This window comes from Eptatretus burgeri, chromosome 6 (assembly GCF_056783735.1).
Source record: "Eptatretus burgeri isolate ZD-2024b chromosome 6, Ebu_testis_v1, whole genome shotgun sequence".
NCBI classification, from domain to species: Eukaryota; Metazoa; Chordata; class Myxini; order Myxiniformes; family Myxinidae; genus Eptatretus; species Eptatretus burgeri.
Window position 1 is genome coordinate 44,894,640 of NC_140966.1, and position 12,823 is coordinate 44,907,462.

General features: G+C 43.4%; 1 protein-coding gene across 2 annotated transcripts in view; it reads left to right on the plus strand.

The window, feature by feature from the left end:
• The window catches only part of LOC147024664 (protein sidekick-2-like), a 656,949-nt gene that overhangs the window by 305,808 nt on the left and 338,318 nt on the right, over nt 1-12,823 (plus strand). Inside the window, exon 1 of one of the 2 annotated variants that reach the window (XM_085884788.1) lies at nt 10,125-10,234. The exons of the other annotated variant lie outside the window; for it this stretch is intronic. The gene's annotated coding sequence lies outside the window, so the exon portion shown is untranslated. Of the gene's footprint in view, nt 1-10,124; nt 10,235-12,823 lie in introns of those variants that run through there. 2 annotated transcript variants of the gene reach the window in all.

The following is a 12,823-nucleotide window of genomic DNA, read 5'->3' on the forward strand; positions in this document are numbered from 1 at the left end:
ATCATGGCACGTGGTTACATCGACTATTGATCTGGTCACTCTGATGGTTACCATGCCCAAGGAGTTGCTGTGGCTATGTCCAATAAGCTGACTCCAATAATAACTGAGGCAACGCTGGTCAACGAGCGTATTATGAGATGAAGGACTCGTCACTCCTTGGGTGTCACTTCCCTGGTGTCTGTATATGCTGCGACTGAGGCAAGTGAACTCACCGTGAAGGACACATTATACTCCACGCTCGAGTCTGTGGTTGATCAGTGCCCCAGGCGAGATGCACTTCAAGTCTTGGGGGATTTCAATGCATCGAATGGAACTGATAGGGATGGATATGAAACATGTGTTTGTCCCCACGGGTCTGGAACTGTGAACCAGAATAGTACTAAGTTCCTTGACTTTGCAAGAAGTCATGGACTTGGGGTGGCTGGTTCATGGTTTCAGTGCTGACAGGCTCATTGCTGGACTTGGTATTGCTGGCAGTGTGGCAAAGGAGAGTGACCATGTGCTCATTGATGGTCGCTGGAGGATGATCCAGAACTGCAGGGTCTCCCGGAGTGCTCAGTTTCTCAATAGTGACCACTGGCTTGTTGTAGCAACTCTTAAGTTGCACCTTAAATCCAGGAGAATGGTACCATCCCAGCTGAGGCTGGATGGTATCAAGCTCAAGGATGAGAGGGGAGCTGAGGAATTTGCGAACAGGCTGAGTGGAGATTTGGGGGATCTGGGTGCTTTGGAGGATCCTGAATAGTTGTGGAATGCCTTCAAGACCATTGTACTTGATGTTGCCGGTCGATGTCTTGGAACTCACCAGAGGGCAAAGAAGAATTTTGTCTCTTTAGGGTCACTGAATACCATTGACCTGAGTTGCAGACCAGGCTGAATGGCAGAGCTGAGCTGTTCAGGGAGCTGAGGCGAAAACTGTACTTGCACGAAGGGTGGACAAGGAGGCCTATGTGCAAGGAATCTGTGAGGGGTAGAGCATCACCTGTGGTCAAATGATTTTAGTCCTGCTTACAGGGGAATTCGCGCATCACATACGTCCAAGCCCGTCCCTCGGTGTACTGCAGTTAGGGCAGAGGCTGGTGAGCTCGTGCCAGAGAGGAGGATGAGGACATTGGGACCACACTCTGTGCAGAGCATTGGTGCTGCTTAAGCAGTCTCCTTGGCTATTAGGCACAATACTGGACGGGTCACCACTCTGACACAGGATACCAGCATGCTGACACTCATTTTGCCGACCTCGGAAGGATAACAGGACGAGTTAACCCCACCTGGTATTAATCCAACAGCTGAGCGGGATTTTAACTCGGGACCCTTGGATCCAAAGCCCGCCACCCTAACCACTAAGCGAACACCAGGCATGACAGAGGAGTCTGAAGTGAAGGCGCACTGGTCCGCTTAATTTGAGCGGGTGTACCAGGCTCATTCACCAGCTGTTGAGTTGGACGTCAGGGGTGTTACAATCGCTGTTGCTGACCCTCGAATCAACTGTGGTCCACCTTCGCTTGTGGAAACACGGGCTGCAGTGAACCGGTTGAAATGGGGCAAAGCTCTAGGGATCTGTGGCATCCATGCTGAACTCATGGCTGGTGGAAATGCTGCACTCATGTTGTTGCATGCAGTTCTGAGCTCTGCCTGGAACACAGGCATCATCCCAACTGATTGGAAGAGGGGCCTTGTTGTCCATCTCTGGAAAGGGAAGGGTGATCACCAAGACTGCAACAACTACCAAGGCGAGGGAGTCTCATGAGTGGAGGAGGCCAGTGGGCCGACTACATGCCTCGTGGTTGCAGCAGGTTGACCATCATCTCAAGGAGATGGTGATGGACCTGGAATCTGCCTGGGGATGGCCAGACGGAGGCCCCTGGAGTACCGGCTGAAAGTGGATGCAGCGACGCGCTGTTCTGGCACATGCTCCCATACCTGACCTGATCCTGCTTACCAGATTCTCTCAGCTTGGGAGTGTCATGAGTGGAGGAGACCATTGGGCTGACCACAAGCCTTGTGGTTGCAGCAGGTTGACCAGCATCTCAAGGAGATGGGGATGGGCCAGACATCTGCCTGGGGGATGGCCAGACAGAGGCCCCTGGAGTACCGGCGGAAAGTGGATGCAGTGACGCGCTGCTGTGGCGCATGCTCCCATACCTGACCTATCGTGAATGATGTTAGCCGTAAGATGAATAATATCATCAGATTGTGGAGGTTCTGGGATGGTGACGGGAAGCAGCAAGTGACTGAGCACGTCAGCACAGTACATTTCCTTACCCCGGTGGTAAACCAATGAATAGTCATAACTGGCAAGGGTCAATGCCCAACTTTGTACATAACCAGATGATGTGGGCAGAATTGCTCTGGTTTCTCCCATGATACCGAACAAGGGTTTGTGATCAGTCTCAATGGTAATATGTCTTCCAAAGACATATTGATGCATCTGTAAGTTGCCTTAGACACACGTTAATGCCTCTTGTTCTACTTGAGCAGAGCAATGGTCAGTGTTGGATAGGGTTTTTGATGCAAATGCAACAGGCTGGAGCTTAACAGTTCCATTTATTTGCAACAATGCACAACCGATGCCATGTGAATAGCTATCAGAACTAAAAGCAAGTTCCTTGTATGGGTCACAATGGACAAGTCATGGCGAGGAGAACAGCATGGTTTTAGCAGCCTTGAACACTCTTGTTTGGGCAGCTTCCCATTTCCAGACAACGCCTTTCCTGAGAAGAAGATGCAGAGGCTCGATGGTTGTGATTAGTTGAGGCAGGAAATGACCAAATTAGGTCAACATACCCAGGAATGTATGAAGTTCTGAAATGTTTTGTGGCATTGATGCATTCAGAATTGCTTCAACTTTGCTCGGAGAGGGCAAAATGCCTTGACAGGAGATTTGATGACCCAGGTATTCAACTTAACGTGCCATAAAGGTACACTTCCCACACCTTCGGCATAACCCAGCTTATGTCACCCGATTGAGGACTTCATTTTGTTGTGTCCATGTTGTGACTTGCCAGTCACTAGTATGTTGTCCTGGAATACGACTGTCATTGGTGCAGTTTTCAACTAGAACGGGCACTCGTAGAGCGCATACCTTCGCCGCAGCCACTAGTTTGAACATGGCATGAGAGTGAAATGAGGAACTAAAATTCCACTAAATCTGCTCGGGAATTTCGCAAATTTAAAGTCCATGATCCGGATTTTGTGAAAGGATTTTGTTATTAGAACTATTACGATTATGACAATTTTAGGTGATTCGTTGTCCCGAGTGCCGAACTCTGTAGCATGTAGGGTCGGATTCGGTCGAATGTCACTGACCACGCAGACACAACCTGGATCAAGTAGATTATGTTTTCAAATTCGAGCGAGGACAAAAACGTCATTTTAATTGGCGTCTAATTAAACAAGAAAGTAAAACTCCTTTTACTAAACCATGAGCGAAGCTATGTGCATATCAAACTATACCAAGTCTCCTTAATGAAAATTTGTTGTATTTTACTTAGTAACTAAGTTTGGTAGGGCCCTTATGGCCCTTGTTGCATCAACAGACACACAGTTTAGAGACATATATTCTAGTTATTACCTTTGTATTAAGTTGTCCACAACGCATCTCAATACAAATATGCATTTCATGACCCCCATGACCTTTGACCCACAACCGCTACCTCGGATGACAATAGTACTATACCTTGTGTCATTTCAGAAGATGGGGAATTGAACACTAAACAATTTGGAGTTAATTTGATGTAAATAGGAAACGTATTAACCGTTTTCATCATGAAAAAACGATGTTGACCTTTTTGTGACCTTGACCTTTGATCCGATCACTCCCAAAATCTAATGGATTTGTCCTTTCATGATGCCAAACAAATCCAAAACAATTAAAGCCTCTCTGCATTTTGTTTTTTTGCGTTAAGTTGTCCACAATGCTTTCCGATATAAATGTGAATTTGTGTGACCCCCTTGACCTTTGACCCCCAACCGCTGCCTTGGGTGACAAAAGTACTATACCATGTGTCATATTAGAGGATGGGGAATTTAATTTTGAACATTTTGGAGTTAATTTGCTGTAAATAAAAACAAAATTGACAATTTAATCGTGAAAAAACGATTTTGACCTTTTTGTGACCTTGACCTTAACCTTTGATCCGATCGCTCCCAAAATCTAATCGATTTGTCCTCTCGTGATGCCAAACACATCCACAAAATTTCATGACAATATGCGAAGTGGTTTTTGTGTAATGTTGTCCACAACGCTTCCCAATCAAAAACTCCATTTTGGTGACCCCCTTGACCTTTGACTTCCACAGACTAACTGGGGTTGCAAACACTATGCCATACGCTACATCAGTGGATCGGGATTTGAATACTGAACATTTTGGACTTAATTTGATGTTAATCAGAACAAAATTGACATTTTAATCGCAAAAAAAAACGATTTTGACCTTTTTGTGACCTTGACCTTGACCTTTGATCCGATCGCTCCCAAAATCTAACGATTTGTCCTCTCATGATGTCAAGCAAGTCCACAAAATTTCATGACAATGTGCAAAGTGGTTTTTGCGTAATGTTGTCCACGACGCTGCCCAATGAAAAATGGTTTGTGATGACCCCCTTGACCTTTGACCCCCAACCGCTACCTAGGGTAATTATGCCACACTTTCATGTGGCATAGCCTAGAATGTAGAATTGAGTAATGAACATTTTGGTGTTGGTTTTATCTCGTTCGGATAAAAATTGACCGTGTTATGACGAAAAAACGATTCTGACCTTTTCGTGACCGTGACCTTGACCTTTAATCCGATTGCTCCCAAAAGCTTCGCCTGGCGTCCTTGAGTAACTGCACATCATCTCTGAAAATTTCATGCAAATCGGTCCAGCAGTTTTTGCGCAATGTTGTCCGCACACATATTTACCAATAAATAAATAAATACACAGGGGTCAATACAATACCTTCGTCAAACGAAGTTTGCGAAGGTAATAATGTCTCCATCTTGCGTTGGAAGATTGGTGCAGCAGAGCGTATGCGAAGTGGGCATGCGTTGTACATGTGGAGTCCTCAATGAGTGTTGATGCATGTATAGTGCTTGGAATCATCATCCAGTTCCATTTGAGCATTGGTCAAATCAGCAAAGTGAATGTCTGGCCACCCATGAGAGTGGTGAGCAGATCCTCTGCTTTGGGTAAAGGGTGGACATCCAGCTTTGAATAGCGGTTGATTCTCATTTTGTAGTCCCCACAAATGCGTTCTGTTCCATGTGCTTTGAGTGTTGGAATGATAGGTGCCACCCAGTCAGAGTAGTCGACTGGTGAGATTATGCCCTTACTCTGCAGGTGGTCAAGCTCACATTCGATCATTGATTGCATCATGCCGGGCACAGGTCTAGCCTTATGGAACAATGGCCGAGCATCTGCAGAAACCTTAATCTTCACTTTGGGCCCTCCAAAGGTGACAACACCATCGCTAAACAGGTCAGGGTACTTGTGAGCATGGTATTGTATCCAGCATCAGAGCTGGAGACTCTGTTTATGTCACTCTAATCAAGTCTGATTATTCGTAACCAATCTCGGCCCAAGAGGGTTGGTCCTTCTCCACGCACCGTCAGTCGTGGGAGGGCATGAGTGCTGTTTCCATATCCTACAGTTATGTTAGCTGAGCCAACTCCAGGAACCACCTCCTTGGTGTATCTTCTCAAGTCAGTAGATACAGGCCGAAGTTCAGGAGCCTTTCTCAGAGGGTAGTTGGAGGTGAACTTGCTCTCGCTCAAAATTTATCTGCAAATACCAGTATCAACTTCCATCCTGACCGGAATCTTATCGATTATTACATCAACTATAATTGGAGCATCGTAACTCTTTGCTCCAACAGAGAAAACCTCATGAAGTTCCTCACTTGACTCTCAGCTGCAGGCTGTGCTCTTTGACCTATTAGGGTTCACCCCAATGTGATAAGCAGGAGACAAGTTCTTCGACTTGGATCGAGAACAACGACACTTCAAGTGTCCCCGCTTACCACAGTTGTCACAGGTATAATTCCTGCACCGACATTGGAAAGCTTGATGATTACCACCACAACACCAACAAGTTACCCCAACCTTCCGAGTGGATTTAGAAATGTCGGGAGGTGGAGGTGAATTTGGTGACTTGCTAAAACACTTTTTCTTGTAGCCAAAGGTTTCCTTGTTAACCGATGGGTCCTGCTGGATAACTTTTGACTTGTTAGAGATCACACACAGGCTCTCAGCAGTTTGCATACATGCAGTGGCTAATTCCATGACTTTAGTCAAATTGGGGTCAGATTCAGTGAGGAGTTTCTGCAGAATTGAGTCGTCATTGATGCGTATTATAATGAAATCACGTAGCATCTCCTCAACTTTATCTGTAAGCTCACAATGTTCGGCGAGTTGGCGTAAATCAGCCACGAACTCGGATGCTGACTGACCATCTTGACGGTGGTGGGTATAAAATTTATATCTAGAGACTATCTTAACTGGTTTAGGGTGATAATGTCTGTTCACGAGATTGACAAGCTCTTCATATGACTTGTCAGAAGGTTTGGCTGAGGCAAGAAGATCTTTGATGAGGCTGTATGTCGGGGCACCGCATACGGTCAGTAATACAGCTCACCGCCTTTCGGCGTCCTCATCGGTGTCCATTTTGGTTGCCACGAAGTACTGCTTCGGACAATCGGTATGGTCTTTCCAATCATCTCCCACTGCGTATTCACGCAATATGCCAATGCACGAAGACATCCTCGTCGCCACTGTCATGTACTCCACAGACAGGGAAGAAGACTCTGAAATGGGAACAACAGGTTTAATCTTGACATGGGCACAGCACAGCACAGCATTGGAACATGGGTGGGTCATGTGACTCCGTCTTAACCACGCCCCGGTGCACCCATGTATGTATGCATTAGCATAAACTACAGTACTGATACATTACAACATTATAACTTCACAGTGAGAACAAACATGGCAAACACCTGGTCGGATGGACCTTGTTGGTTTTTTTTATTACTAGTACGTGCCCGTAAAAAAAAAATAATAATAATAACAATAATAATAAGAATAATAATAATAACAAATAAATAAACCACACAGGCCGTTTCTTCGCTCTCACGTGCCCGTACGTGCGTGACCCGGAAGTTCGATATTATTCGCAGTTACGATTATTCGCAATTTATTTTTAATACCCAATTATTCAATTAGCGCCAACGTATTTTACCTTTTCGCAATGTCGTGGCAAGAAAAAACAAAAAGAGAAGAGAAGAGAGAGAAAAAATTTACTTCCTGGTTCGGAGCATACCAGCACTCTGATGTTCCCGAAATTTATACACTGTCTAATATGAAAATGATCATAACTTGGGCCATTCTGTTTATCTATAAATGCACATTAGAAATCGAGAAATTATTAGAATACACGAAGTCATCACTCTCCGGAAGCCCGTACGTTGTAACCCGTAATGGGGAACGTGGCTGTGCTTCCCTTCACCATCGGCCACGCCCACGCAACAACGTGTCTTCCCATTGGTTTGGAAAATATAACCATAACTTGGGAAGCACTTGTCCGATTAATATCAAACCTTGAAAAGGCACATCCTCAGGGCCCCAGCAATACACCTGGCAAGTTTCAATTAGATCAGACCAGCGGTTGTTGAGAAACAGCGGTCACACACACACACACACACACACACACACACACACACACACACACACACACACACACACACACACACACACACACACACACACATTGCTGGAATTATAGATAGATGTATTGAAGTTGAGAGGTGGATTACAAATGGAGATCGCACAAAGCGATCCTTCCACATTTTCAGTGGATAAGACACCTCCAGAGTCACCGCACGGCACCACGGGACTCAACAAAGGCAGAAATGTACATCTCATTGATGCGAGATTGAAAAAAACAATGAAGCATTTTGGAGAGCGCTCGCCAAGTGGCTTCAGCATTCAAGCAAGCGCTCCAACGAAGCAGTCGATATGAAACGGCTCCCTTGGCACACAATTGGAAATCACCGACCCGTCACATTAAACATATACCTCCGGAGACGCTTGAAATGTCACATATGACTGAATTGGACAAATGGACACTTTTCTCGGAGTCAGAACTGCTTGGAAGTTCAATTATGCAGCTTAAATTTTGTAATTCCTTTTAGAATAAGAGATACTCGTGGCAAACGCAGATGCGGAAATAAAGAAAAACAATGAACCGTGACATCTCCAGGCGTCTCCAGGCATTGCAATGTACCCAGCGTTTCGTTGCTTTGATGAACGGCAACTTCCAAGTCAGGGTGAGGTTGAGCAGGTCAAAAAACATGGCGGCTTCAGACCCAAGTGAGGTTACCCAGGAAACGACGTAAGACCCCAGAAAGCAATGTGGCCGAGGATCGCCTGATGAAGGATATAATTAAATAAGGCCGTTAATTATCTTCAAAAGGGGTGTTTTAATTAACCCCAAAACCCACTTTTCACTCTTGCACTTCCTTGGAGTTTTCTTAGGATGCATGCAAAGGTTTAGACAGCTAGGTTAGTATAGTTATGGAGGAGACACGCTGACACACTGCCTTTTTTAGTATAAGATATATATATATATATATAGAGCCTGGTGTTGGCGCAGTGGCTTGGGACCCAATCGGTCCTGAGTTCAAGCCCCGTTGGACCACTGAATTAATACACCAGGGGGTTGACTCAGCCTGTCATCCTTCCGAGGTCGGCGAAGTGAGTACCAGTATACTGGGCCGGTGTATACCCCGGTTAAAATAGGTGTACCATATCCCTGTGTCCTAAGAGGCGACCAGGGTTGCGTCAGGAAGGGCATCCGGCGTAAAACATGTGCCAAATCACGATGCGGATCATACGGATGATCCGCTGTTGCGACCCCTAACGGGAGCAGCCGAAAGAAGAAGAAATATATATACATATATATATATATATATATATATATATATATATATATATATATATATATATATATATATATATATATGTATATAGTCATGGCCCACTGAACGACGGGGTTACGTTCTGAGAAACGCGTTGTCGTTGTGCGAACATCATTTTATTTTTATCTTGCCAAAACGTAGTTTTTGCAAGATATGTTAGTCAGCTTGTATGTTTTTTTTGTTTGTTTGTTTGTTTGTTTGTCTGTAATCACGTATAAAAAATTCTGCAGAGCACAGTTATCATTGGAAATTTTTGTAACTTCGCATATCAGAGGCCTATAGAGGTCCCTTTCAGCGCATAAAATTTTGAAGGTCAAGGTCAAAGGTCAAGGTAACTTTGTCACAAATCAGGGGAGTCGACGAAACCCTTATTTTTTGAGTAATTTTGATCGGATCGTCTTCAAACTTCATGGGAATATAGTTCATGGTCTGGCGCTCAGCTGATTAATTTTTGGTGGCGATTGGCCTTGACCTTCATGGTTAGCGCCTCAGGTCAAACATATTTGACCCCAAGGTCAAATTTTCAAGTTTTAGGAACCATATCGTGTAGTACCTCAAATTGAACACCTCGATGAGTGCTTTCGAGATATGTCAAGCTTGAGACATTATGACGTCATTTGGTGACGTTATGAGGCAAAAGCATATTTTTCATGGTTACTCTGTAGAACGATTCTCATTGGAATCTCTCGTAGGCAGATATTCCTCAAGGAGTCGCTCCTGGTGGATAGCAGCTCTGTTCACCTCAGTGTGACCTTAAAGAAGTCACACGTGGTCACCTTTTGGCAAGATACGGGTCACCCTGCGGGTGACATTGGTTTATTTATTTTTATTTTTAGTTTTAGAACATCGTACTTGCACAAAACTAGACACCTCGGCTATATGGTATAGCCTATTTCTCCTCGGATACAAACCTGTACAGCATGTTACTGTACTGAATACTGTCGGCAATTGTAACACACATCCAAGAGAGACGGAAGACACGTTAGTTTTACCTTTGTGCTGTTCATGACGGCCATCGGTGTTGTGAGCATCAGCTTACAATCTCCTCTCGCATCGATTATTATCGAAAGATGAATAAATCGCGTTTGGATTTTATAAATACGTAATCATTGCATCGATGTTATAATTTATAAATGAAGAAATGAGCTCCTGTCAATTGTGATATATATTTTCGGAACAGTGCGATTGTTTTAACAACATCAAAAGCTTCACTGAAAACAAATTTGTGTTTTAATGTCGACAAAGAACAACGATTTATTCGCGGAATTCTTCAATTCAAAGGTAATTTACTTGCTCGAAGGTAAACGTGCAAACATTGGTTCAGTTTGAAAGCCGATTTCCTTGAATCCCGATTTAGCACGACCCTGCTTTTTTCGCGATGACATTTTATGGACCTCAACAATCGCATTATAACAGGGCCACACTGTCGTTTATTATCATTATGAGGTATTATGTACTGTACAGTGTACACAATTGCATGTGCTATTTTTATGCGACTGGCAGCGCTACGTCGGCTACATCACTCGGCGAAAGGAATTTTTCAGCTACATTTTTTTTCCATTTTTTTTTTTTCAGAGCTGGCAGATCCGTCGTATATGCGATCCGTCATTGCCCGGAACGTCGTTAAGCGGTGCATGACTGTATATATATATATATATATATATATGTATATATGTATATATGTATATATATATATATATATATATATATATATATATATATATGTATATATGTATATATGTATATATATATATATATATATATATATATATATATATATATATATAACCAAGCTTGCACACTAAAAACTCGGCTCGCCGTCACACGATCCCTATGAAATTGATGTGGCAATTAGCAGACATGCCGACAATGTTTGGGAAGTCTTGGCGTTCCATAGTACCACTTGCATTTTGCACAATGCATACTTTTGTCATTCCCCGTGTACGGTCTGTCGTCTGCTTCCAGCTATGTTGTACTGCTATCCGGTGCATGTGCACGGGTATCGCTCGTGTGTGTATATATATATATATATATATATATATATATATATATATATATATATATATATATATATATATATATATATATATATATATATATATATATATATTGGGTCGCCGAAATAGGTGACCCTTATTGTCAGTAATTCTGTCTGTTTGTTTGGATGTTTATTGGTTTTTCATCAGCATAATTGGTAGTAAACGTGGGCCGATTTTGACCAAACTCGGGTGGTAGGTACATCTTATGACCGAGTGCTTTGGAAATTGTGATGGTTGCTAGGGATGCTTTGGTTCCCTAGCAACAACCTAAAAACCTTCAAAATCGGTACTGTTCATGCGAAATCAATTCCAAAAGCCATTATCCCACGTAGGGTTATGAAGTTTGGCAAGAATGATCTACAGGTGATGCTCTATCAAATATATTCCGGTTTTTGTGATATATGGAATACTTTACCCGCAGCGCCCCCTACAATTAGGGTATGCGCGAAAATTGGTGAAAATTGAAGGCCCCCTAGCAACCAGGTGAGTGCATCTATACGAATGAAACTTTGTAGGTTCATGGTACTCAATGAGTACTACAACTTTGCCTCACGACATATTGACCGATTTCGCTTACGTCAGGGGTCAAAGGTCAATTAGTGCAAAAATCGATAATATGCGAGAGCTGGAGGTGCCTTCACGCCAAATGCTACTCCTCCTCGGGTTATGGTCGGATGGTCATGAAAATTCACACTAATCGTCTGGAATACATTGTGCACAAACGATCGTGGCAGATTTTTGATTTCGATCTCTTTTCACCCACAGCACCTGCTCGAACTTTGGGGATTTCCAATTTCAAACTGCATTTTCGGTACTTTTCATTCAAATGGATACCGAGTAGTTATCAGTAGATGGAACTGGATGAGATTTGCTATGCATAATCTTACGGTGATTCCCTATCCGCTGTATGACATCCATTTTGCTCTATATCTTATAGGTTCCATGCTCGGCGACCCATCGCTGCCTACCGGCGTGTATACATGTAGGCGGTCTGCAGGGAGTTTGTTTGAGTGACTGTTGCTCCTGATCCAGATGAGCTGCAGGACGTGCTGTCCTATTTTTTTTTTTTTTTTTTTTATAAAAGTGGAAGCATTGTTGTTAATGTGACCCTCTCTTCCATTTCATAGCAACTCGACTCCTATATCACAGCATTTAATTAAAAAATGAATCACAAATTAATTTTTCTTTCAGGTTTGACTTTAGCTTTCTTTGTTAACCCAAGTGTGCTAAATTCCCCGATACACAGGAACACAAACATAAATGTAAGTCACAATTTGCGCAAAGGTTTTTGTTGGGAAATTCAGCCATCCTGAAAATTGTGACATGACAGTCTTCCAGGCCTGAACTACTTGTAATCGTGCTGGAAGAGAGTGTTGTTTGTTTGCACAAAAATGTATCATGGGAATGAAGAACGAGGTGCCATTAATGCAACAGGAATAAATTCTGATTATTTAACAAGACACTTCCCCACCCAACTCTCGGTTCTTTTCCAGGTCCCAACTGGGATTTTAAAAAATTCTTAAACGCCTTCAAACGGTTCTCCTCCGGGAACTGGACGAATGTGTGGAAGAGGCATGCTAACGATCTCTTGACGCCGTGCTGATTATTCATAACTTACAGAAAACACGTCCATTACGCAAATTAGCTGATTAAGTCAGCTGTCGCTAGAAATTGGTTATCTCTGGCAGAGAAAAATAGTGGTCATAATGCCCACATCACGAGCCCATACCATCTTGGCAATACCGTCTATTACACACCCTGAACCTCGCACCCTCTCCTGTGGGTGTGAAGCCCGACATTGGCTTTTAACATACGTCAGAGGACTGTCACA